The sequence below is a fragment of the Bos mutus genome, chromosome 8 (genome assembly GCF_027580195.1).
Source record: "Bos mutus isolate GX-2022 chromosome 8, NWIPB_WYAK_1.1, whole genome shotgun sequence".
NCBI lineage: Eukaryota > Metazoa > Chordata > Mammalia > Artiodactyla > Bovidae > Bos > Bos mutus.
This window is the reverse complement of record NC_091624.1, coordinates 69,054,699-69,082,113: the sequence shown is the minus strand read 5'-3', so window position 1 is coordinate 69,082,113 and position 27,415 is coordinate 69,054,699. Positions and strand designations below refer to the sequence as shown.

The window sequence follows — 27,415 nt, the reverse complement described above, 5'->3', positions numbered from 1 at the left end:
CTCAATTTGCTTCTCTGTTTATGAAGAGAAGAACTCCGTGATTTCTGTGGCCCCTTCACACTATATATATGTACTCTAATGTACCAGGCACACTTTAAAAATATGTATATCATAACAAGAAAACATTAAAACCATTTTTGAAACTCAGAACCAGTATTTTTGATAAATATTATACCTAAATTATAAGAAAATCAAAATGAGGATGTAAGTGAGAGAAAATGGAGAAACGGTTATGCCCTGCATTGTGAGACAAGCTCTAGAAACACACAACTGTGGAGGAAAGCCAAAGCTCCCTGTTTCATCCAGTGAAAGGCATGGCGAGTCACTGGTCTGACCACCTCCCCTCCCGCTCCCCAGCAGCGCCAAGCTGACAGAGTCTGCGCAGAGGTGCACTGGGAGCCCAGGAGGACCGGCAGCACTTCAGTGCTTGCAGAGTCCTCTCACACTGGGCTACAGGCCACCCCCCGGCGCTGAGCCAAACAGCACAGCTCTGCCCCCAGTCCGTGAAGACTACTGTGAGTATGAGGACTGGGGGCACACATCTGCCCTCTTCCAATTTCAGAGTCTGGTTACTCATCATCTTCCTAGTACAGAGACCAGTGGAAACTTCAGTGCTAATGAGTACCCAGCTGTCACTGTGTTTTAGAATGTAACTCAACCAAGTTCACTGTCAACACTGGCAAGGGAGGGAAGGAGAGGAGCTGGAAAAAATTGGAGGAGGAGCTTTGTAACCCAGAGGCTCCCAAAACTTAGGGGAAAAAACAGCTCTTTTACTAATCATTATAGATGCTGCCTACTAACAAACTAGAATGCTTTGATATCTGGTAAGCACTTAAGAATCTGGCCTTACTGAGGCTGTTTGACCAAAGGGCTGAACTGGCTACTTCTTTCTGGGGAGTTGGATTTTAGTGAAGTCAAACCCAATTTCAGCTGCTCTTTCACCAGGGAGCTGGATGTGTCTCTCTTATGTTCACTGTGCCAGGCCAGGTTAGGCCCTGGGTTGGAGACACTGGGTGTCAGCGACTAAACAAGAGGAGCCATTGAGCTAGGGGTTCCCCTCCCAACTCTCCTTCTAAAGTCAGTCTCTCGTCCTGTTGGCAGCACGTTGGCTGTTTCTCCAGACACTATTCCAGACATTATTCGTTCAACAAGCATTTTAACATCTGTGTTATGCCCTGGGGACATAAAGATAAGGAAACATGGTCCTTGTCCCCACAGAGTGCTAACCAGGCAGCAAAGACACACTCAAAGTGGCAATTACAATGATACACAAGTGTGTGTCAGGTGTTCATAAGAGACAGAGCCCCTGCATTTGCCTGGTGGAACCAGGGGAAACTTCCTGGAGAAGGTAGTGCTTGAGGGCACGCTGGGAAGATGAGGAGGCACTGCTGGGCTGGTTTGGGGATGAGGAGGGTGGGAAGGGAATATGCAAAGACACAGAGATATAAGAGAGCTCATGTTCCTAGAGCATAAAGTTCAGAGAGCATGCAGCAGTTCATGATGATAAACAGGCAGGCAGGAACCAGACTGTGCTACAGAATTCAGACCTTCACCGACAGAGGTTTCCATGTCTCCTGAACATTTGCTGGTGAGAAACTCAACAAGCTTCCACCTTGTAAAGAAGGTAGAACGCAAAGTGTGAATCAGATCCTGTGGTTCAGGGGTGTGTACTGAGGAGAGAAAAGGGTGTCCCCCTCACTAGGGGGTGGAAAGAGTCTGGAGGTTCTAATAAAATCCACACATCACAATTTAAGGCACCTTCATCAGGCTCCCCAAGCCCCCTCTATACAAAGGCTCGCTCGCTCTCTCTCTTTCTCTCTCTCATACGTACTGCATATTTAACTTTCTAAGTCATTTTAGGTTGTTGAGTTCAATTGATGGAGTTTTCTTAGAAAGCTTAAAATGGCATGGAATCAGTTTCTTTCACCTAACTCAAATTTTAAAATGGAGTCATGCTGCTACTGATGATTTGCCATGACAAGCAAGGGAGTGTGAGCAGGCTGGTGACACGTGCAGAAGAAAAGAGAGCACCTAACGTGCCGCACGCCCCTGGAGTCACACCCACTCAATACACTATTACTATTTCGTATGTACATGCATTAGCTGTTTTGTAGGTAACTATGTAGTAGAAATTACAAGACAGAATCCTCATAATCATCTCACAAAGTAGGAATCCAATCCAAGAAATAACAGGACCAGCAGTGACTCATCTGAATATTTGTTACATGAAATAGTAAAACTTATAATAAATCTTGAAGGATTATTAGTGACTGTACTTAGTACTCAAGGAAGCCAGAAGACATAGTACATATAGAATCCTGACTTTTATACCTACTTAATTATCACTGAGGGCCAGGCTGAGACATCACTGAAATCTTAATGGGAGGGGTGACCATAAGGATAACAAAAATAAAACACCCACCCAAGGTAACTCTCAAACAAAAATGACAAAGTACCTCTAAATAATTTATTAGTGGGTAAACCAGAAAATAATAACCAAAAATTAGCAGCCAAGAAACCAAAAATCATAAAGCAATTTGAACTGACTTATAAGTGTAGCTGTCTAAAATCTTTAAAAGAAAAATTATATCTATAAAATAAAAATAGGTAGTTATAAAACCAATGCCTGTGATACCCAAGCACAAATAGATATCCTAAAACCTGTCCTTTTAAAACCTCAAATGATGGGATAAACAATAGATGGGGCATAAAGAATTAGTCAATTAGAGGATATAATTAATTAAATTACTCAGAACCCAGAACAGAAAGACAAAGAAATGAAAATTATTAAAGGAAAGCGGACACGTAAAATATATATTGAGGGACTCAAACATAACTGTAATAGGTCTCAATGAGAAAATATAAAAAGACATATCTGAAGATGTAAATTGCTAGAACTTGCATCCGGGTTAGATCTGTAACCTAACCGGGACTAATAGACAAAGGATTGCTCTTATGACTAAAATGAGCTAAAAATGAATGATAACAGAGATGTATCTCTAATCTTTTCTTGTTGAATTTAAAAATCATAAAGTAAAAAGGAAATATTGTTAAGTGTGGATGTGTTATATGTCATTAGCAGTTTGCATGAACTAGAGAAGACTGTTACTGCATGAGAAATGACATGTTGCCAAATAACAAACCTTTAAAATTTTATTGATTGGTCTCCTCTCTTCATCCGCTTGCTGGTAGATTGTATTAGTAGATCCACATGCTTAGAAGATTGTATTCTTCATTTAAGTTTGTTCCTTTGCTTGAAATGGTAAGGTATTCAAATTTGATTCCTTAACACACATGCATTAGACTCATTGAGTCAAGCTTCCCTAGGAACCACAGTGCATGGCAAATCCTAGTTCCATACATACAAGGAAAGTGAAAGTGTTACTTGTTTAGTCTTCCTCTTTGTGACCGCATGGACTGGAGTCCACCAGGCTCCTCTGTCCATGGAATTCTCCAGGCAAGAATACTAGAGTGGGTTGCCATTTCGTTCTCCAGGGGATCTTCCTGATCCAAGGATCAAACCCGGGGTCTCCTGCATTAGAGCAGAAACCAAAAAAGAAAAAAAAAATCAAAAACAAAATCAGAGATGGAAATGCAAGTACTTTGAAACATTGGGAGATGATCTTCCTTTTAACTGGTCTTACAAATTTAACATGAATTTTCCCTCAGGGCTTTTTAACTATTAACCATCCAGTGACGATGAAAAATACATTGTGAAATTCTGAGGCTAGGGACAGACCCTACACAGTAAGATGAAGCCTAAAAGACATAAAAAGTAAGTGATGCTCATTTTGCTGGATGGTTGACATTAAAGGGTTCATCAACGGGGGAAGGAAAAGAGAGTAAATATTGGGAAGCCTCAGGAAGGCCAGAAGGGCTTGCACTGATTTTAGAACAGACTACAAGAGCCTGAATGTACCTCCCATCTTTGGCGGGGGTGGGGGGGTGGGTGGCAATAAATTCCAAAGCATTGGCAAGGTAGGCTAAGGACTTAGCACTGGAAGTTCCAAATTTATATACAGTTGACTCCTGAATAGCATGGGGGTTAATCCACATATAACTGCTAGTCTTACAGTTGACCTTCCTTATCCGTGGTCCCTCTACATACACAGAGTCAGCTGACCGCAGCAGATCATCCTGTACTGCAGTATTTACTATCAAAACATATCCACATATACGTGAAGCAGACCTGCACAATTCCAACTCAGCTTGTTCAAGGGTCAATTGTATGTGTATACACACATGTATACACACACATATATATTTATATGCTTTATATATATAATTTATATAATCCATATATTTTTAATCCCAGTTATGATACTTGAGGTAAGATTTATTGGGCTTTGGAGAAATCTATCCTCTGCTGACATCATGCCATAAAAGTATTAAAGCATAACACCATTCTTGAAAGCCTAGAAATTGGAAACTCCTTGAAGCTCTGAATGGAGAAGGCAATGGCACCCCACTCCAGTACTCTTGCCTGGAAAATCCCATGGATGGAGGAGCCTGGTGGGCTGCAGTCCACGGGGTCGCTAAGAGTCCGACACGACTGAGCGACTTCACTTTCACTTTCCACTTTCATGCATTGGAGAAGGAAATGGCAACCCACTCCAGTGTTCTTGCCTGGAGAATCCCATAGACAGAGAAGCCTGGTGGGCTACAGTCCATGGGGTCGCACAGAGTCGGACATGACTGAAGCGCAGCAGCAGCAACAATCTTAACTACAAAATTTGTTTAGCCCACTATGCCATAATAATGACTTTCAGGTCACTTTGCTTAATTAGATGATTAAATTCTTCTTAAATGTTTCCCTTATAGCATTATGTGTATTAATAACTTTCAAACTGATTGGTATAATACCAAAAAAAAACAAAATAACACCACCAATTCCCTCACTGAGGGTTCTAATCTCTCAACAACTCTAAGAAAATGAATATATACATGTTAGGCTACTATGGTAACAGCCATGTCTTGAATCCTGAGTAGTAATAACTCTTCCCTAATTAAGAGGACTTTTGTGCCTTTTCCTTACATTGATGCCCAAGATCTTATACAAAGCAGACCCACTCTGCACATTCACCTGTGCAACCTTAAAAATACCTCACTGCCATCTGGACACAGATTTTCATTCAAAGGTCGATCAGCCTAGAATCAAAAGATAACTGAAGATCTCTACGGTATTTTATTGCAGTATCTTGAGACAATATCAAAAAACGATTGTGCATTCCTAATGTATGAACAAATACTTGAAATCCTCTTTCCACACCTCCTGATCTCTTTTCACACCAGGGGTAATTGTTCCCAAAGACCACCCACTTCACTCTAAACTTCCCCATATCCTGGCCACACTAACTTCAGCACCTCTTCACGTTTTCACATTTTTGGAATCATTGTCCCTTCAGTAAAAATCAAATCAGCCCAGTCTTGTTTCTCCTCAATTCTTTCCTTCCTCCATTACCCAGAATCTATTCAACAGAGGCTTGGGAAACCCAGCAGACAACGGCATATTTTCTTTAGTGGATAGGGAGGAGGAAAGGGAGTTCCTATTTTCCTATAATAGCAAGATCATATTTTTAAAAGATATTGATCAGACACTTAAGAAGATGACTCCCATTGGGACACTTTGGAAGAATTGTTGACACGGGAGTATTTTGAGGCCTGTTGTCCTGGATTAAAACTGTGGCCAAATTCTTAGGCTCTGTACCTACGAAAATAACGAGAGTACTTATACCAGTGGTGTAAGTTCCCACCACGGGCCCTGGGCTTCATTCCACTGACTTTTTTTTAAGACTGCATCAGGTCTTCACTGTACCTCTCGGACTCCAGCTGTGCAGGTAGAGGCTCAGTAGTTGCAGCACAGCACACAGGCTCAGTTGCTGCATAGCGTGTGAGATCTTAGTTCCCTGACCAGGGATTCAACTCTCGTCCCCTGCATTGGAAGGTGGATTCTTAACCACTGGACCGACTCCCAGAAAGTCCCTCACTGACTGCTGAATGGCTTTTTCTCTTGCAGAACTGCATTTTATTTTTCTACATCTCTCAGAAGAAAACTTACATAACTTCTGCACCCAGAACAAACTTTGATGGGTTTTATCAGATCATCACATGCTGCACAGCTTCAGTTTCTTATATTCTATTCAGCCTGTTGGTAAACCCTATTATCATGCATACTGGGGGCAGCATATGTCTTAAAAACAGTCCTTTAATCCTATGGTGTAAGGTAAGTCAGAGCCACTGCTTGAACTAATGAAAATGCATCTGTCAAAGGTAGGTTGGATACCACCTGATTTAAGAAATCTAGCAAAACTGTCACTTTGAGACAGAGGGCACCATTCTGGCTCAACAAAGTATCTAGTTTCAGGTGGAAAAATAGCTAGAAGCAGAGAATTATTTTACTCAGGGCTATATTTTGGTTTTGCTTTGCTTTTCTTCAAAATAAAATCTCATTAACCCAAGGAAGTTGATAGATGCATAATCTATTACTCTGCATTTCACCAAGTAGCAAGCCATTTCAAGCACAAAGTCTGTTTAAATCCAGTCTGGAATTACAGTCTGCTGTTGTCTACCACTTAGGCCTGAAAGTAAAATTGAACTACCCACTCTTTTGAAGAGTTGATATAGGAAGGATAACTTTTTTTACTTTATTGATTCCAATATTAAAAAGAAACTATTATCAAGATACACATTTTAAGCTTATTTTTATTTCTGTAATGAAGATTGGCATCTATCCAGTGATATTTTCTTTCCTAGTCCATCAACCAACCTATTATGTGAATTTATACTTCAACTGACTGGATTACAAGTGGAATTTTAGCAGCAGCAGCAGTAAGTCCAGGGCAGAGAGCTGCCAACCCACTGCCTAATAATGGGATCAGTCTGTATGTTCAGGAACATTATCACCTTGTTGATCTCTCCTGAGCTGTCCTATTTACTCATCCTTTCCATACATATTTGCTATGCTATGCTATGCTAAGTCACTTCAGTCGTGTCCCACTCTGTGTGACCCCATAGACGGCAGCCCACCAGGCTCCCCTGTCCCTGGGATTCTCCAGGCAAGAACACTGGAGTGGGTTGCCACTTCCTTCTCCAGTGCATGAAAGTGAAAAGTGAAAGTGAAGTCTCTCAGTCGTGTCCCACTCTTAGCGACCCCATGGACTGCAGCCTACCAGGCTCCTCCATCCATGGGATTTTCCAGGCAAGAGTACTGGAGTGGGGTGCCATTGCCTTCTCCACCATACATATTTACTGAGTGTTAATTACATACCTGTAGTACACCCAGGGCTAGGGAGACAGAGTAAATTACACAAATATGATCCCTGCCCTCCTAGAAGGGAAATAGACCCAAATGGTAAGCAAAGAAATAACTAAAATAATTGAAAGTTCTAATAAGTGATATGAAGGAAACTAAACAAGACAGGTGTGCAGGGGAGGCCTTTTGTAGGTTAAGTAGGTCAGGAAAGGTCTTTTTTCCAAAAGATAGATTTCTTTCTTTCCTCTGTAATATTCTTTCACAAATTTGGAGACAGCTAAGGCCTAAGAACACACATTTTCTTTTCTGAGCAAAACATCCACTGTTTCTTTGCCTGTGCTGTGCTTAGCTGCTCAGTCATGTCTGACTCTTTGTGACCCCCTGGACTGTAGCCCACCAGGCTCCTCTGCCAATATTGGAGTAGGTTGCCATTTCCTTCCCCAGGTTTATTTGGCTAGTCCTCTGATAATAAGTTCAGGGAGAGTCCCTTCTACATCTTCTTTGGCTATGTCTATACATGATAATAAGAAAAGGATCCAAAAGATAAGAAGAGGCTTTAGTTTAGAGGGCAATTGACAGACAAGTCAGAAAAGCTTTACAGTACCATTTACTGTCATAGGATAAACCTAGAATTCAAAAATCTGATTCTCAAATCTGAGTGCAAATAGTTCTAGGTTTCTGAAAAAACTTTCCCACTTAGTAAACTCATGGTGCCAACTGCTACCAACTACCACTGAGAAGCCAGACCCATGCTGAGATTTCCAGGGACATGATACCCAAGATCATCACTGAGTTGCTGCTCTTAAAACCACCATTTATCCACCTTTATCTTTTGTTCTTGACTTCTGCCCAGTTCCTTTCATTTCCTCCTTGCCCCCACTGTGTTTTATACACAGCTGGGCTATCACAAAGGTCCATCGAGAAATAAGGCAAAGGAATGCATTGCTCATTCCTATTTGTTTAGATTCAAGAAGAAATGCAACTCCCAACCCAAGGTGGATATATGTGACATTCTGAGTAAATGAAACCAATCTGTTCACAGATGATGAAAACATTTTCAGCACAACATGCAGATATTGATCATGTTATAAAGAATGCTTTAGTTTTATTTAGTAAACACCACCTTGGCTGGGCTGGGCTGCAGCCAGAATGAACTACAAAAATGTGAATCCAACTGGTTTCATATCACTTTTCTTTCTTTTCTTTTTAGTTATAGCTCCTCCAATTGTCCAGGTTCTGTAAATATTTGCTCAATAGTTATTGCACTTAAATTTAAGAATTCAGTTGTCTCTCTTAACTGGTTTATGGGTACCAAACAGAAAAACTAGTTCTTCAGATGGAGGAGATAGTATCTGATTGACACGCTGAACCAGGATTACATATTAAATGAGAAATGCCCTCCTTGAGCCAAGATCATCGTGAAGTGAAAAGCAAGTGACCTTCTCAGCCGATGATGCATCCATAAAATGGTTGGATAGCTGCCCTGTTTGCACATGGAATCACAAAATATAGTGAAATAAAAAGATTCCATCCCATTCCTCTAATTTCATCATCTTGCTGCAGCCATTCTCCCCAGGGCTTTCCTCTAACCCAGTTGCCAACGAGGCGTGAGGGGTTATCCTCTCTGAAACACCATTAAGGATTCCGCAGGTCCTCATGGGGCTACTCTGAAAGAGAGCTGCAGGGAAACTGGCAGCTTCTCTGGGCTCATCATATGGAAAGTATATTTCTCAACACAGCTGGCAAACAAATCTCTTTGAAGGAGATAGCCAAGAGTCCCAAGATTGGCCCTCAAATAATGAGTTCAGCATCTTTCACTCTCCCCAGCCTACAATATTCTTCCTCCCTTGTAGTTATTTATTATTATTCAATATTTATGTAAGCTATAAATGTGCAGAGCACTGCACAATATCACAGAGAGGGCCAGGGCAATAACGACACCTTCTCCCAAGGCCGAGAAAAGGACCTGCAAGTCAAGTCCAATGGCAGAGGTGTCTGAGGAGAGAGGAGGGCAAGAAGACAGATGGACAGATGAAGATGTCCAGAGTCGGGATCCTTTCTAGACATAGGCACGTCTGCTGGATCCGAGCTCCTTTACGCTGCTGTGGATCACAGGAGGAAATAGCTTGACCTCTCTATGCCTTTGGCTATTCCACACTTGCTTTGTAAACAGAAGTCGAAACAGAGACCCAGAATTTGGATATGCACCATAAACTACAGCTCATAGTCCCAGGCCACATCCAAGGTAGTGGAAACTATCAAACGAGCAGGAATTTAGGAAGCAGTGCTTTCACTTGTGGTGCACAGCCTGTGAAACACCCGTGCCAACATGACTTGTGTTCATATTCAAATACAAACTGTCCCAATGTTCTCCAGCAATGGCCTGAGCATAGTTTCTGTTTACCAGGAAATGAGTGCAATGAAGTTCAGGTCACAGAAGAACTATGCAAGTTCATGTCATCAGAAAATGACAGAGCTGAGACTCGAACCCCAGTTCCCAGACTCCAAGGCCCATATTCCTCCATCGTAGAACAGCTGCCTCTGCCTGCACCTCCCTTGGCAGCTCTGCACCTTGGTTCCCCGGCATCTGTCCTCTTCACCTCTTCCATGCTATCTCCCCTAAATGGCTATTTTTCTTCCACCTTGGACTCCAGGCCTCCCTCAGCCCCTTTCGCTTATTATCTCTCTCCTCAACCCCTCTGCTTTTTCAACTTCTATGTTTTTCCTGGGAACTTGTATTGCCTCTCATTCTTTAACCATCAGCTCAAGGTGGTGGACCTTCCATTGGCTCTCCAGCCCTCCACTTGAGCTCAAGAACTTGGGAGTCTGACAGACCTAGGGTGATATACCAGCACTGCTCCATACTATCTGTGGGACCTTCCTCAGCTCTATAAAACCATTTCTATAAAAGCTCTATAAAACCATGAGGACAATATTTAACTCAAAGATGAGGTCAGGGTGTCCAGGGCTCTGTTTATCTTCTCCTTTTAGTAGCAGAGCCCTGATTTGTAGCAGAATCCTATCTCACTGCCAGGCTCTAACACCCTTTCTCAGCCTCTCTTTCAACTTCATGCAGTCATGTGATTATGTTCTAGCCAAAGAGAAGCAAACTGAGACATCTGAGGTGTAGCCTCTTCTCCACTTCCCTCGTTCCTCTTTTTGAGAACACAGATACAATGACTGAGCTTCATTAGCCATTCTGGATCAGGAGGAGACCCTGAGAAGAGAAGCCAGATGCTTGAGTTCGCTAGGCAGACAGATACATAACTAGGTCTCCAACGAGACTGCAGTTACCATAACACTATAGCAGCCCCAAATGGTGTACATTTTATATAATGGGGAGCAGAGGGGGTTGCTGTTTGCCAAGTTTCTTTTCTTATATACAAATGCAGCCAAATCTAGCTTATCTACTGTGCTTTTTTTTTTTCCTTTCCTATTTCTATCCAGTGGGGAAAATGTCCCCCGAAAGATACGGCACTACTGACACGGAGGTGCAACTGGAAGAAAGATGAGAGAAATGCCTTTGTCCTGCCCACCAGTCTCCCACACATGACTCCCGCCGACTGAACTAGCTGGGAGCCCCTTCAACAAAGACATGGAAATGCTGTTGCAGAGTTTGGCTTCCTCCAATGAAGATGGAGCAAAAAAACATTGGGAGATGGATTTGAGAAAAAATGCCTGACAAATGGCATGGTCCGCCCAGAGAATGGTAACTAAATGCAGATCCCCGGGTAAAGTACTTAGCAGAGTGCCTGCCATATAACTAAGTAATAAAATCAAGTGGCATCCCACAAACGGTGGCTCCTGGCCCTTGACTCATTTATCTTCTGAGTTAGATTCACAGAGCTATTCATCTCTGCATCTCTCCATACTATTCCATTTTCTCCACAAATACCTCCACCCAATTTGTCCAAGACCGAACTTGGCACTTTTTGCTTCTACGAAATTCCCTTATTCCTGTGTTCTAACATGGATGATGGGATCACAATGAATATCACTGTCTTGATATCCTAGAATTCTATTAAACTCCTCCCTTCTCATAAAGTTCCCTTCCCCACACCCATCAAGTTGTCAAAACACAGATGTCCTGCCTCCATGGATTTCCTGGCCATTCCCTCTGACTCTCATGACCATGAATCTAAATCACTCTTGGTGTCACTGCATCCTCCCTCACAGTCTCTGCCCTTCTCTGTTCATCCACACTATTGAAATCTCTCTGCTAGCTTCTCTGTCCCCAACTTCTCACTTTTTGGCTCACGTGAGGCTTTGAATTCAGACTCAAGAATTTCTTGACCGCCTGTCACCATCAGTTACATAACTGGCAAGTTCTGTTATGTTATAGATCAGGTTCAGAAAAGCCATTGACTGGCCCATTTGATTGGCCCATTTATATTTTCTCACTACTCTGCTAAGCTGGATGCCTATGGCTTAACCGCCTGTGAATGATGTGTTTCCCATGGCTAAATGTATTGGGATCTGAGAGGGTGCCAGGATAGCTTAAAACTGACATGTCTTTACACAGTCCTACTACCCCTGCTATTATTTTCAAACTCAGATACAATCACAGCATCTTCCTGACCAAACCTCACCAAGCCTTTGATGACTGTTCACAACAGGAAGCACAAAAAAATACTTGCCTACAAAATTTAATAGAACATAGTTCCACCATTAGGAGATTTTTGTCACCTTGTGATTCATGAGATGTTCACTGAGATGTGTCACTGGGACTCCTTCAGAACGTGGGAACAATTTCCAAGCATCTTTCTATACTTATCCTCTGCTCGGGGTCTTGAACCCAGTGTCTGGGACTTCGATTCCATTTCCAAATACACTTTCCAAAGGCTCTTCTTGAAGCTTCTCTTCTCTCTGTCTAGAATGCTTTTGCCCTTGATGAAACCCAACCTATCAATCCCAAGAAACTAACATTCTTTGCAACACTGTCGGCCCTCATCATCCAAGACAGATTTAGTCCATTCCAGACACAAATGCCCGCCCTCCCTTATGGACGCCAAGAGAACAGGGTCAGTATCTGTTTCGTTGGCCACTGTTTTCCCAGTACTCAGGCGAGACCCTGGATTAGCCAGTGCTCAATGCGCTTCTATTGAATAACTGTGCACAGCTGCACATGACATCTTCCCTCTATGTCTGTCACAGCACTGATCGAAGTCGGCCTTGGAGTCTAACCATGACAGTTTGTATGTCTATCTTCTAATAGGAATTGAATAAGAATATGTCTTATTAATCTGGACATCATCCATGCATGTAGGAGACTCTTCTAAACACACTAAGTTCATGATAAATATTTGTGAAATTGAACAGTTAAATGCACTCATTCCTTTGGAGGTCAAAAGAAAGATCTGGATCCAATAAGATATTTTTTTCTTCACAAAGGAAAAAGTGTAACATTTGGAATCACCTACACATACAAATAGAAATCTCTAAAAATCATGGAACAAAATTTAGGTTTTGACATTCCTTAATTATGACATTTGAAATGGAATTAAGTATTTCAATAGTAAGCAAATAATGTTGTTCTCATACTACCAGCCATTATTGCAAAATAAGATTCTTAAACCTCAAGTTGTAGAAATAATATATATTTTTTATTACTGAAGTAATTATCTATTTCAACTCTAAGTCACCTTTGGGAAATATTTCTTTCAAAATTTATGTGAAGTGTCCTTTTATGACCAACCAATAGTTAAGACATGCTTGCAGAGAGCATTGTTGCTTTAAATAACCATTTATGATTACTTTAGCAGAAATAAAGTGAATTTTAAAAAACGTTTTTTACTCTCATTAACTCTTTGGTCAGTGGTAACAGTATGTGGACTCCAACTAAAAGTTTAAGTGTAAAAGAGTCCAGAAGAAAATAAAATTTTAATGGAATCAAAGATGAAGACCCAGTCTTTGAGGACAATGCAGAGGAACTGAGGAAGTAATAAGGAAAACACTCACACAAACCTATAAAAGATAAACTTCAAAATATAAGGGAAAAGAGTTCTTCTCCATTCCATCCATGCACCTTAGGAAACGGAACCATGCAAATACTTCTCTCCTTTCAAGGAACTTCAATTCCTTGACCCACCCAACACCGTACTCCCTATCCCTCTGACTTGCCTTCTCGGGACCACATTTCTCTTTGAGTGGTTAGTGTATACTTGGGTGGCCTCATCTGTCTCCCAGGCCAGCAGTAACACACAAGGGGAACTGCCTTGAGTTTGCAGGTCCTGTGGGAAATGCAGACAAGGTGGGACCCGCTTCAAAGGTGCAGCGATATCTGCTTGCCTGTTCCATTCTGGTTCTGCTCCTCAACCAGCCAGGCCAGCCTTTCCATTTTGCCTGTTTCCAGAGCTGGAGGAACTGAAGGGAAGCACCATGTTGATTTTTATTCCACCTTTGCTGTTACTAAAGCTCACCCTTTGATATACATCAATGCCTCTCAACAGACTGTTAAAAGCATCTTGGGTGTATCCTTCTTCATTGCATGAAACTGCTTGAGACATTGTAGGATGTCTCACTTCTCTGCTTCCCACTATTAAATTCCAGGAATGTCCCCAGACATTATGAGCTCCAAAAAAAAAAAAAACACCTAAACATTTCCAAACCCTCTGGAAAGTCGGTGTAGCCTCTGTATCTAGGCTTCCTTTTGTACAACATCAGAACTGTAATCTCCTACACAAATAGTGAAATTACATACTTAGGTTGTGGTGTTGGTTTTGCTACTGTTAATACAGTAGGATCAGTCAAGAAAATGTATCATTTTTAGTATCCTGAGACATGGGAGGCACGATTCAAAAACTGCTCCTGCCCCACAAAATCCTAATGAAAATATTATCTCCACTTAGGAGCAGACTTACCACTTCATAAACTCAAGAAATGGCAAGTGGAGTGTGTTCCTAAAGTGAAACTCTCTTCCAGACAAATAAAGAGAGGCTAATCCTAACTGACCTCACCCCCAAAAACACACATGCAGAGAGGAGGGCTCCCCCTGTTAGAGGAGTTATTTGTATTCACATAGACAACTTTGACAGTTGGCAGAAAGAAAGGGTTTATTTGAGGGAAATCTATACTGAAGATTGACTTTTCAGGCAAATGCTTGCTAGTGTTGTACTGGTCCTTAAAGGACAGGGGTGTATCCTGGGGTTTAAGATTTAATGAGGATTCTTGGAAAACAGACCAAATTGTAGCCACAGAAAATAAATGCAATTCAGTCTACATCTGATCCATTTTCCAGCACACTAAGCTTCACTCATAACCTGTCTTCAGATTCATGTTTTTCTGCAAAGACCAAACCTGCTTTGCTTTTGAGAATGTAATTCACTGGACATGAAATGAAATGTCTCTGAGTTGACACCCAAAAGTCCAGCTACAGATGAACCCAGATTGTATCTGCAGGCAGCAAAGTATTGGGTTACTGAGTCCTTCTGGAGCATATTTGTTACAATCCTGTTGAAAATCAGTTGACTTGGCTGAGAAGCTCTCATTTGCAAAGGAGAAAAGTGAGGATTGTGCTTACAGGGCTTCAGATCTAGCAGGTGTCTGCAGTGGATACAAAACCCTGGCTATATGCCTGACTATATCAAAATTACCTGAAGACACTGCTAGAAACTCAGATTCCCTGGTTTCTGTCATTAAGGGCTCAACTGTGTACCCTCCAAATTCTTATGTTGAAGTCCTAATACTCAGTGCCTCAGAATACAACTAGATTTGGAGACTGGGTCTTTGAAGAGGTAATTAAGGTTAAAGTAGGTCAAGTGGCCCTAATCCAATACCGTCAGTGTTGTTGTAAGAAAGTTTAGGACACAAACAAGCACAGAGGGAAGATTATGTAAAGATACAGGAAGAAGACAGTCACCTACAAGCCAAGGAGAGAGGCCTCACAAGGAGCCAACCTTGCTGACACCTTGTTCTCAGTCTTCTAGCCTCCAGAATTGTGAAACAATAAATGTCTGATGTATAATCCAGTCTGTGGTCTTCAGTTACAAAGCCCTCTAAACAGAGTGAATCAAAATCTCTAGAGGTTGATGGCAGGAGTGAGTCTCACACATCAGACAGGCTTTGAGAACCACCGACATGGACTTTTTCCAAGACGCTAACAGGTTTCCCAGGTTGCCCATGACTTTGACCTATTCTGACAATGGCCAAGTTCTGGGCCTGCTCTCCCCACAGAAACACTCACTCTTAGGTGTCCATGGTGGGGTCTTGGTTCTTCCTTCTTTCCTTCAACTGATTGCTTGTAAAATAATTGCCACTTTTTTTTTGTTCTAGGAGTTTCAAAGGGACTTTTCTCCTAAGAACCTCCTTCTGTCAAAGTTATTTGAAAGAAAACTCAAATGGGCATTTTAAAGATGGCATGAAAATCTATTTCTTGAAGAAAAAAAAAAAGTGTAGGGGAAAAAAAGGATAGGGTCAAGTTGACCAAACTGCTGGACAGCTCTATGAGATGAAAAACAGAAGCAGCCCAGTAGCTCAAGGACTATGCATTTAAGCCTGAGGTCTCATGAGATACCAGCCCTGAGAGACTGCAACTCTTTCTGGGGTTGCAGAGTCAAGGAGACCACCCTCCAAAGGTGGCCTCTGGGAAAGCTGTGGCCATTCTGCAAGGGGTTATTGTGGAAGATCACATCCCCTCACTCAGTTCACAAGCACATCGGTATCAGGATTGGGGAGTTTGCAATGTATGATCCAGCTTAGGTGTTTGCTTTTAGTCAAAAAAAAAAAAAAAAAATGCAGGGACCCCTCATATGCTGAGTTTCTGAGACTCTGGAATCTTACCTGTGAATGAGAAATTGGACCCTTGCATGTGATCCTGTTTCAGCCACAGTCAAATACCCAAGCCAAAAAGGAAATTATGAAGTTCCTTGCATTTCCACCATTTAAATTATCCAGTTGGTTCCCTACCATCATGTTTTAGCATTACTGCTCCCTGCCCCTAGATTTGCAACTTTGCATTTTATTTGCCTGGAAGCAAATTTGACCAGCAATACCTCCTATCTGGGCAAGTGCTCCTGTGACCCAACCCTATCCCAATTACTACCATTGCAGAGAAGAAGCCAATTCTGACCCCAAGCTGGAACTGTTTCTTTGACTTGTTTTTCATTGCTTTTGTTATTATAATCATACAGAATGTCCTGCCTTAGAGAATCCTGACCCTATGCCTGACTGCTAAACTAAAGCACCTTTGTTCAGAACCCTGCCCACCTGTAGATGGCAAGAAGGAAAAAATTAACACATTCGCTGCCTGAAGCTTGCCATTCTAGGAGATGTTTGCAAGATTAATGGCCTTTTTACATTGCTTCCTTACCCGCCCCCATCTCTGATTTATAAAAGAACCTGGCATCCAGACCCTGATAAGATGGTTATTTTGAGGCACTGCTGCTAAGTCACTCCAGTCGTGTCCGAGTCTGTGCGACCCCATAGACGGCAGCCCGCCAGGCTCCACCATCCCTGGGATTCTCCAGGCAAGAACACCGGAGTGGGTTGCCATTTCCTTCTCCAATGCATGAAAGTGAAAGGTGAAAGTGAAGTCGCTCAGTCGTGTCCGACTCTTAGTGATCCCATGGACTGCAGCCTACCAGGCTCCTCCGTCCATGGGATTTTCCAGGCAAGAGTACTGGAGTGGGGTGCCATTGCCCTCTCTGTTTTGAGGCACTAACCTGCCATTATTTAGGTCAGCTGCTCCCCAACTGAAGTCTCTTCCTTGCCTCAGCCACTCATCTGTGAGACTCAATGGCCTGTCATGCGGCAAGTGGAGCATTGGATTCAGTAACACTGCCATCTAATAAATCTCTTATCCACTGAACTTCCTCGTTATATATTTCTTTATTAATTCAATAAATATGCATTTAACACCTACTGTGTGCTCAGTCATTTAGTCATATCTGACTCTTTGCAGACCCATGAACTGAAGCCCACCAGGCTCCTCTGTCCATGGAATTTTCCAGGAAAGAATACTGGAGTGGTGTGCCATTTCCTTCTCCAGAGGGTCCTACTCCAGTGGACCCAAGGATTGAAATCTCTTGTGTCTTCTACATTGGCAGGCATATTCTTTACCACTAGTGCCATCTGGGAAGCCCCCATTTAATACCTATTGCAGTTTGGCATATTCCAAGCCTAGGGATACAGCAATGAGCTTAAAATAAATTTTTATTCTCACTGAACTTAATTTCTTGTGGTAGAAACAAAGTAAATAAATACATATAAACAAGTGAATAAATACATATAAACAAGTAAATAAATACATATACAATTTTAGATACATGCTGTAAGAAAAATAAAGCAAGTGATGAAATAGAGAAATGGTTCTCAAAGTCTGTTCTCTGAATCAGCAGTATCACCATGATCTGGGAACTCATTAGTAAAGCAAGCTCTCAGGCTTAACTTGAGACTTTTCTAATCAGACACTCTGGAGATAGGATCAAGCAATCTGATGTACACTCAAGCTTGAAAACTATTTATGTAATAAATAATGATGAAGCAAAAGTTGGTAAAAAATAATAGGAAATAATGACGAAGGGAAAGTTGGAAAAAACCTCTATGGAAAGTTGGAAAAAACCTCTTTGAGAAGATGGCATCTGAACGAAGACCTGAATGTCATTTGTGCCAGGATATGTCTTGGGCTTTTGTTGCTATTGCTGCATGAAACTGCTTTGATTTAAAAGAACAATTATATATTTACTACAAACAATATAAAATCAAGAAAGACACTTCTCCATATTTTAAAAAATGTGTGACATTTCCCTAAGAAATTCCTTTCATTTAGAAATTTCATTTAGAAATTTAGAAATTTCATTTATAAATCTGAGTGTATCCTTTCACAGATTAGAGTTTTGCAAGATTTCATAAAGAGAAAAATATAGACAGTGAAAGTACAGAAAGCAGTAGAAGACTTCAAGCACAAGAGCCCATTATGTGTACACTGGGGGCAAGTATAGTAAGAACTTTCTCAATGACTGAGGCTTCAACGACTAGGAGTGCCAGAGATACAAAAAGTGCAAAAAGTCAAAAGAAATATTTTTCCTCAATGGGAAAGATGACATGATTCAACATGCATAGAATGATTAAGAGGAAAATCTGTTGGACTCAATTACCAACATAATTGTTCATATAGCTCTCACTTGAATTTTGAACATTTTCTTGAAAAATGATTTCATATCAATTTTTGCTTTTTTTGGAAAGCTTCCATGTGTAGTTTATTGATAGTATGTCTGAATTATTGGTAATGCTATTGATAATTACTGATAATGTTATTGATAATGTTTGATGTTTCTGATGAGGGAGAAGAGCCAGGCAACTACTAAAGTGAAAGTATGTGTATGGTCTCAAAATGCCAGGATGGTACAGATACTCTTTCCAAACCACATCAAGTCAAACTGTGACTTGACTCTCCTATGGACTGTAGCCCACCAGGCTCCCCGGTCCATGGGATTTCCCAGGGAAGAATATTGGAGTGGGTTGCCATTTCCTTCTCCAGCGGATCTTCCTGACCCAGGGATTGAACCCATGTCTCCTGCACTGCAGGAAGATTCTTTACCCACTGAGCCACTGAGGAAACCCTCCTTTCCAGGTATTAATATATCCAGTCAATAGCAATCATAGGGGATTTGGGAAAGTGGGAGGTACTCCTACAACTATGTTTATGCCATATACTTGTACAACAAGGCAGCCTTCGTGGTATCAAGGGCACCAATGACTTCAAGCAAAAAGCCCACCCCTCCACCACTCTTTTGGTCATGTCTTGGTCTTAATTCCCCATAAGGAATACTTAAGATCTCCTAAAGCCTTTGGTTTTTATTTTATGCTTACCAAATGGTCTCTGATCAGGGCTGGCTTCTTAGATGTGTGATCTGTGCAGCCACACAAGTCCCTACGCTCAAAAGGGCCTCACACCTGGTTTAATGTTCTACTGTCACCATCTTGAACCTCTTAGTAATTTTATCTCTGAACCTGTGCTTTGTAAGTGAAGTCCCATGGGACAATGGAGCATGAATGTGAGCACAGGAGGTATGGTCAGTGTGCCTGCTGGCCCATTCACAGACAACATTTGTTCTATGAGCACAGAATGGAAGACCTGCAATGCTTAGGAGTTCAATGACATTCAAAGTGAGTCTAATGTAAGCATGTGATGTCTACAACTGAGTAAATAGGATTGCTGATGACTCAGGAAGGCCATGCTTTCTCTTCTAAGCAGAATTTGCTTCAAAGAAAGAAAGAATCCAGTGGTGTTGTAGGAAACAAGAGCCACTAAGGGATGATATCACAGCTTTATTTACCCACTTTACTTCCCTGTATTAGCCAACCATTGATGCTGAAAGTGACATTATAGAAAGGAAAAGACAGGGTGAGCCATAGTTCCTATTCCTTTCAGTTCTTTCTTTCTGTGTGTGGTTTTCTTGTTGTTGTTGTTGTTTTAGGTCACACTGGTCAGCATACAGTAACTTAGTTCCCGAATCAGGGATCGAACCAGTGCTCCCTGCATTGGGAACGCAGAGTCTTAACCACTGGACCACGCAGGAAGTCCCCCTTTCAATTCATTCTTACTCTTCAGTTATCCAACAGCAGAAGGTGTTAGTATACTACAGATGAATCAAGAATTGAAGTCAAAATAACTGAGTCAGCATCCTGTAGGAGGCGTTCCACTGTTCTGGTAAGAACGAAATACATACACGTGCATGAGCTACCAAATACACCGTGTGCCATTTCAATGATTCCGCATGCAAATGAAATGCTCTTAAATTTACATTTAAAACTGGCAATGCAGAATATAAATGGCATAAATCATGCTAGTGATTTAAATTTTGTATTTACTTAAATGATGTTAGGAAGCAAATACAAAAGAGCATGACACATTGATGGAAAGACCACAGAGGAGAGGGAAAATCTTGATATCGTCATTCCTTTAGTGACAGTATTTTCCTGTTTTTTGGTAACCAAAGCTGCTTCCCATTGGAGGTCTGCTCGCAGAGAAGCACGCTCACCACCACATTGACATGAGCGTTCCCAGACATGCAGCAGCTCTGTGTTGTCACAAATGCTTCACCAAAGCGAGCACCCATCTCTGGGAGGACGCCAGGTGGCACTGTTATCAGAAAAGCACAGTAGGAGCCGTATCCAGCAGAGAGATAAACAAGAAGGGAGCTTTCCCGCAACACATGCCAGACTCTATGATAGCAATAGCTTCTCTAGAAACAGACAGGTAAACTCAGTTATACACATACTTAATGGAAATAAGTTCCCCTTTGTCTAATCCACTCCGAACTTGCACTGCATGCCTCTAACAATCAATCAATAGGAGAAAAAAGAACAGAGCTCCTGTGACTTGGCACACTGCTGAATCTTCAAAGAACAATCCCATATTCTCTGAAAACATTGGGCCGCTTCCCCAAAAGCAAGGGATGCAAAAAGACCCAGCAATCCACACATGTGAGAGAAGAACAAACACAGCCTGAAAACATTCCTTAATTGACTAGGGCTAAAACGTGTGCCCTCATTCTGGGAGGACTTGAAGGGGGATTCAAATTGTTGAAAATTACGAGGTTTGAAGGCCCTGTTCTATTTTACTTCTTATTACAAACTCAAGTTACACCTATACTTAATGGAAGTAAGTTCCCCTTTGTCTAATCCACTCCAAACTTGCACTGAGTGCCTCTAACAGTCAACCAACAGGAGAAAAAAGAAAAGAGCTCCTTTGACTTGGCCTGCCCAAGGTTCAATCCTGCATGCTAAGAGGTTCCTCCATTTAGGGCACTTCCAAGGCCTGGTGTGTGTCACCTCACACCATCGGATGCATCACTCTAGCCACGTCGGTTCATGAGAAATCTGGGATCTCTCTCGCACGTGGTGCCAGACAAGGCACAAAAGCTGCTTTCAGGAACTTAGGCAGGTTTACGAGGCTGAAAGCACCAAGATTTCGGGGTTACAGCACTAGACCACTCATGTCTTATTAAGATGCTCCTTCATCATTGGAAATTCCTTTCAGTCCCAAATGAGTTCAGTCTTGTTATTGAGCCATTAGGTAAAAGAAAAGGCTTAGGACCAAAAATCCTCACCTCCCCATCGAAACCATTAGCTTTTGGAGGTTGATTTTTACAAGTTATCTAAAGGCTGACCCTGGTGGATACAGCATTCTATTAGGTGAAAACATGGGTAACGGATTTATTTTTCACCCTTAAAATAAAGAAATAAATACCTTTTGTTGATAAGTAATGTGTGGGAAATGTTCTGGAAGAGTTCAAAGGTGGACTCTCTCCCTGACACTGCTACAAAGTAAAGAGCTGTCTCTCATACAGAACTTGCTAAGGGGCTGGAAGCCAGAGAAACGTGGGGGCCCAAGCCCTGTTACTCTCCAGCCTCTTCTTCCTTCCAGCTTCAGCTGGCCTGCTTTTCTCCATCACCTCATCTTCAAGGAGTTGGAATAGATCAGAAACTTTAAAAATGTGCTTTATGAAGTTCTTAGGGAAAAGGTTGCTAAGCCATGGTAAGCATAAAGAATCACCTTGGAAGTGTGTTCACAATCCATGCTCATGATCCTTCACCTCTGAGTTTCATTCAGTAGGTCAGGAAGAAAGGGGGACCAGGAAAATAAATTACTAACAAATTTTTCAGCTGATTCTGATGCAAGGACTGATGTGGAGGTAGCTTCAGGGTTTTGGGGTGAGGAGGTAGAAGTGAAAAGAGTCCTACCATCTTTACTCGGCTTTCCTGTTCAATGATTAGTACCCTGTAAGATCTAGCTTGATAAGAGACTTGTTGCTTTGAAAAGCACAGGAGTAGATGTCTTCTAATGCTCTATGCAAAGCCAATGTCTAGGATTCCAGGAAGCTCGTGGTGAGATAGACTTCACTTGAAGGAGATACATGAAGTCCATCAATAGCCTTTCACACTTTCTACGAAAAAACTCTGAAGTGAATCAGAGAAGAGAGGCTCGCCCCACTGCTCTAGATTCCCAAGCATTCATCAAGCAATTCCTTTCCCACAACAGATTAAACAGAGGAACCTCACCTCTTTAAAGCATTATTTCAAATAATGAATGTTATGTAGCTGAATTGTGTTTCTCCAAAAGATACGGTGAAGATCTTAACCCCTGGTACCTCAGAATGTGACCTTCTCTGGGAAGAGAATTGTTACAGATGTAATGAATTAAGATGAGATCATACTGGAATATGATAATCCCTTAATTCACTATGACTGGTGTCCTAAATGGAAGAAAATGTGAAGACACAGAGGGAGAAGGTCACATGATGACAGGGACAGAGATTGGAATAATGTGGCTACAAGCCAAGGACACCAAGGCTTGCCAGCAACAACTGGAAGCGAGGAGAGAGGCATGGAATAAATCCTCCCTCAGAACACTCAGAAAGCAGCAACCCCACCCATACCTTGATGTCAGACTTATGGCCTCCAGAGCTATGAGAGGGGAAATTTCTGTCATTTTAAGCCATGCCATTTGTGGTTCTTTGTTTTGGCATTCCCAGAAAACTAATACCATTATTTGCAAATGATGAAAAAGAGCCTTGCAAAGGTTGCTCTTTTATCTTAACTAAATTTTCTGTGCAGGACTATGAAAGCTGATCCAATCAGTGCCCAGGTATGAGTGAGCCTTCTACCCACCATCCTTCAAAAGCAACAAGGTCCGTCTCTAAACTGAGTCTCAATGTGCCATTAAGAAAATCTCGAGGTCACAGCAGGCCATGTGGCCCCATCACTCAGTGTGTCTCATCCTTTCACAGAAAGAGGTCATTAATTGGTTTTGGGCATGAAGTCAAAAAGCTTCAAAAAATGTTTAAAAGGAATAAATGATCTCTATGTAAAAGGATTCCAAAAGCTCATGTTCTTACAGGGAGAAAGAAAACTGAGTACATTCTGAAGTTCCTGTGGAACTAGGTCACATTTCCATCCCCCTAAAAAGAACTTCCCATGCTTAATCTCACTGAATATTGTGGTAATTAAAATGTCCTCTCAAAGTACCAACCCTGTGGTGCTCAGAAGCCACTAAATTCAATTAGCTTCTTATTATTAAGGGCTTGTATAAAATTAAACATATTTCTTAAAGTAGTATACATTTGAATAATACTCTCATTTTAGTGAGGAATTCAAAGGGGAATGTGCATTTCACAATTAGGTCATTCATTTTTATTCTGAAAGAAAAGGAATTAAATAGGAATCCAACTTAAGTAAAATAAATATAATTAAATCTCATAAATGCAATTAAGTGTAGCAATTATATTTTACATGTTAAAAATGCCCATCATCTGATAATGTTAAAACTCTTCTCATTTTAAGTTTTAAAACTTTTTTATTATGAAAGATGTCTTCCATGTCTACAAATATAGAAGATGAAAAATAAAAAGAACTCTGATGTTTCTTCCACCTGGCTTGTGATATGGGTTGGTAATTGACCAGTAAATTCCCTGTAAGACTCTCTCCTGCTGGGTGGGTCTCTCTCTCACCTCCTCTACTTCTGCTGTCCTGATTTTCCTGCTTTAGTTTATGATACATGCAAACCTGAGGTCGCGGCAGCTAAAATGACATTCAGGTAAGTTATACTGTTTAAAGTGAGAAGTGTTTAGCTCCCGCACCTTGACATAAGCAAAGCTGTGACATGACATGAAGGCAGACATGACAAACTATCAGAAATAGAAACTGGAGACGACTATTTCTATCACAATAGGAATCATATGGAAACTCTTGGAAATAACACATGACAAGAAACATAATAAAATTAGATTCAACTATAATAATCCTGTTTTCATAAAAATTTTAGGATCTTAAATAATACACCAAATGAGGTGAGATGATCTGTGTTATATATCTATATGCTCATTTGTACAGCAAACACGCATAGCGTATACCCATGTGCCAAGAATCACTTGGTGCTAGGGACACAGCTGAATAAGAGGAAGACCTCAGTATAGTAGTATTTCACACAATCACGTCTCATGAATAAACACAAGGGAAATGAAGGAAATGAACAATTGCTTATGGAAGGTAAACTCCTTGACAAAAATCACTGATGGCTGTGTGAGGGATAGCCTATTTTTTTTCTTTTCTCTTATTCTCCTGTTTTTCTTACACAGAAGGATTCTAAGTCTGGGTTCACCATCATACAGCACAAAGAGCCATCCCAATAGGGGGGTTGGAGGTTCCTGATTCAGAATGATCTAGGAATGTCCAGGAGCTACAAAGCTGAAGTTTTTCCAGTTTAAATGAAAGTCACCGTGTGTGTGTTAGTCACTCGGCCGTGTCCAACTCTTTGTGACCCCTATGGACTGTAACCCACCAGACTCCTCTGTCCATGGAATTCTCCAGGCAAGAATACTGGAGTGGGTTGCCATTCCCTTCTCCAGAGGATCTTCCTGACCCAGGGACTGAACCCAGGTTTCCTGCATTGCAGGTATTTACTATCTGAGCCACCAGGGAAGCCCAAATATCAGCATACCTTAAAAGTATTTCCATTGGTAGAGTTCTACAGCTATACTTGATCCAGCTCCAGTAGAGTGTTTTACAACTTTAAGCATACAAACATTTTCAGTTCAATATTTACCTAAACAATTACTCCATCCTTCCATTCTCAACACACACACAATAAACAAATCTTAAATTGATTATCTTGTTTATATAACCAACTGCTAGAAGATATGTGTGTCTGTATTGGTTTCATGCAACAGAAATTAATTCTGATTAATTTAAGCAAAAGAACAGTAATTTGCTTGAACCAAAGGAATTGTTGAACAGCTAATCGTTGAGAAAGACAGACACCAAGACATCCCCAGAGTCTCCATAACTATGCAGTGAGAAAGAAAAAGCCAAAGTGAAGTCGCTCAGTAGCCTCCGACTCTTTGTAACCCAGTGGGTTGTAGCCAGGTTACAGCTTGGTGGTTACCAGGCTCCTCCGTCCATGGGATTCTCCAGGCAAGAATACTGGAGTGGGTTGCCATTTCCTTCTCCAGGGGATCTTCCCAACCCAAGGATCGAACCCGGATCTCCCACATTGGGGGCAGACGCTTTAACCGCTGAGCCACCAGGGAAGTAATTCTCTTTGATGAGCTAATTTACTCCTAACCTGGGCTTCCCTCATAGCTCAGTTGGTAAAGAATCTGCCTGCAATGCAGGAGACCTGAGTTCGATCCCTGGGTTGGGAAGATCCCCTGGAGAAGGGAAAGGCTACCTGCTCCAGTATTCTGGCCTGTATAGCCCATAGGGTTGCAGAGAGTCCAACACAACTGAGAAATCTTCACTTTCTTTCACTTTTGGCTCCAAGAAGCCCTGGGCTCCTCACTATTCTGGGCCATGTCTCAGATTTCCAGGAGCAAAAATCTAGTTGGCCCAGTTTTGATCTAACATTTACCCCCTGATCAATCAAGGGGCAGGATCGGCAACTTTGTTGTTGTTTAGTTGCTAAATCTAAATCGTGTCCAACTCCTTTGGTTATGAATAGAACAGTTGTCTTTTGCATTAAGGTAAGTTTTTAAAATATTCACCCTCCTTAAGGAATTAAGTTTCTAAGCTGACCATATTGCTTCTTTAATAATGCTTATTCTGTGTATAAAACAACAACTATGGGGATTGCTTGGAAGGAGAGTGGGAGACAGTAAGGTGAAAGAGAATATAACATACAACCTGACACTCTACACTCTTCTCAACACATGTGAGCTACTTTGTGATTTATTCTTTATCCTGTGGACTTGGAGAGCTCAGGAAAAGCAAGAGGCACTTAGAGGCACAAATGGATCAGAACTTTAGAGTCAAGGGGCCAGAATGAGGTTTGCTCCAAAGCCCTAACTAGTGCATTACATCCCACTAAACAGCCAGCAGAGCCATTCCTAAGGATCAGTGTCTCATGATATCTCCAATATTGCTCTGATGGCGAGACATTACCTTTGTGATTGATGAACAACAACAACAAATAAATAAAATTCTTTACTCTGAAAAACAGGATGAGGAGGAAGCAAGGATTCCAAACTGACATATGAAGCTGTCTAAATATAGAAATTTACTTTTTCAAGAAGCAAACACATCTATACTCTTTCTTTTGGTTGGAAAGGTTGCTTGATGAGTTCTGTCTTAAATTATATGAAAAGACGTACATACAGTGAACACTTTGAGTCTAGTGAGAAATGTCAAATGGAAAATGTAACCGAAAAGTTACATTTGCTCAAAAAGTTCCTGCTGATGAAACCTGAAATCAATAGTTATGAATTTGACTTGCCCAATTTTTGCTGAGTGGAATGAACTGGATTGGTAGAAGTTATTTTAGCTGCATTTCCTCAGCAAAGCCAGTAGAGTTTTTAGCATTCCTCCAGCCACACATGTGGCATACATTTATTACTTACATTACATACACAGGAAGCTCTTGATTGATGAGATAACCCCCTCTTCAGAAAGATCTTTTCCAAATAGGGCTTTACATTGTATGTATTAAATGAAGTACTATAATGTCAGTATGATATACTTTTTAATTCTAGATATTATTTTCAATGAAAATATTAAAAGGGTGATCTTTTGTGGATTTTGTGTAATGTAAAATATGGTTACAGATAAATATAGGTTGTGTCCATACATTTTCTCATTACATGCTCTAAGTCTTCATGAACAGTATGTATACGAACATGTATATATGAAAGGTGTAAGAACACAGGAGAGGGAAGAGGTTGAGATTATGATGGTTTATCCAGTACTTTGGCCACCTCATGAGAAGAGTTGACTCATTGGAAAAGACTCTGATGCTGGGAGGGATTGGGGGCAGGAGGAGAAGGGGATGACAGAGGATGAGATGGCTGGATGGCATCACTGACTCGATGGACGTGAGTCTCAGTGAACTCCGGAAGTTGGTGATAGACAGGGAGGCCTGGCGTGCTGCAATTCACGGGGTCGCAGAGTCAGACACGACTGAGTGACTGAACTGAACTGATGGATGAAATGTAATCATATAGAACAGATCCCTACATTCACTCGTGTGGATTTTAATCCATACACAGATATTCGTATCATACTATTATGCTAAGAACTCTGATGGTTCAAAGTCACATCTATGGAGTTCTGTAAATGTTTCAAAACTAATTGTGAAACATTTATATTGCTGTAATAGGAATGCTCCCATTTACTGTTGGAATGTAAATTTTGCTTTTAAAGGAGGGAGTAACATTTAGGATAATGTCAAGT

General features: G+C 41.3%; 1 long non-coding RNA gene across 1 annotated transcript in view; it reads right to left on the bottom strand.

Moving 5' to 3' along the window:
- Positions 1–3,175: 3,175 nt before the first annotated feature.
- LOC138988985 (uncharacterized) overlaps positions 3,176–27,415 on the bottom strand; it is a 151,709-nt gene continuing 127,469 nt past the window's right edge. Inside the window, exon 3 of the long non-coding RNA XR_011465242.1 lies at positions 3,176–3,532. This is a non-coding gene — a long non-coding RNA (uncharacterized lncRNA). The remainder of the gene's footprint in view (positions 3,533–27,415) is intronic.